The sequence below is a fragment of the Elephantulus edwardii genome, unplaced genomic scaffold (genome assembly GCF_000299155.1).
Source record: "Elephantulus edwardii isolate Elephantulus edwardi_28Jun2011 unplaced genomic scaffold, EleEdw1.0 scaffold00020, whole genome shotgun sequence".
Taxonomy (NCBI): Eukaryota; Metazoa; Chordata; class Mammalia; order Macroscelidea; family Macroscelididae; genus Elephantulus; species Elephantulus edwardii.
The window spans coordinates 10,937,114-10,937,955 of record NW_006399770.1 but is presented as its reverse complement, the minus strand read 5'-3'; positions in this window follow the sequence as shown (position 1 = coordinate 10,937,955).

Sequence of the window (842 nt, the reverse complement as noted above, 5' to 3'; positions counted from 1 at the left end):
AACAACAACAACAACATTTTATAAGCATCATAGCTATGCAACATAAATCTAGTTGCTCTGTGACAAAATCTGATATAGTCTTTTTCTTGCTAAAGCCAATAGAAACTTTTAAATGGTAAAATGAATTTTGAAATACACTACATGTCCAAACTTGATTTTATAAGAAATGCACAATTATTACACAGGAAGAAGAGTAGGTAAGGAAAACCCAGGGATAATCTGTTTATGTAAATTCAAGGCAAGAAAGAGCTTCCTATGTGGGATGTGGGCATCTAGTTGAACCAAAAAGATGTTCGACATAAATGGTGGAATTCTAAGAAATGAAAGTGTACTTGCAGCTTTATACTGTCCAGGCATAAATGTTATAGGTAAGAAATGGGAAGAGAGTTGGCCATATGAGTAGAAAAACCACTTTGTAAAATGTCTTAAAAGCTAACCAGAAAAGAACCCTGCAGGGGAATTCTTTGAGGGCTGCTCTGGGAAAATCCTGCTTTGGATACAAAATGGAAGAACAAATATGACAACAATAGCAATGGTAAAGAGATTCAGGAGTCACTGAGAATGAAATACTGCTCATATAAAGCCATTTTGTTTCAAGTTGCCCTAGTCTTTTGATTATATTGTATTTGTTATGTCTGAGCTTAGCATGTTTAAATACTTCTAACATGTAATATATCAGGCAAAAATATACAATGTAACTCAAATATTTCTCACATCAAGCTAAGATTCACTATTGTAGAAATATTAAAAATTCCATACATTTACTAAATTTACTTCACCTATGAATTATATCTTACCAAAGTTTTTTATATGTTTATATTTGTGTTGTATATTGCTTATAA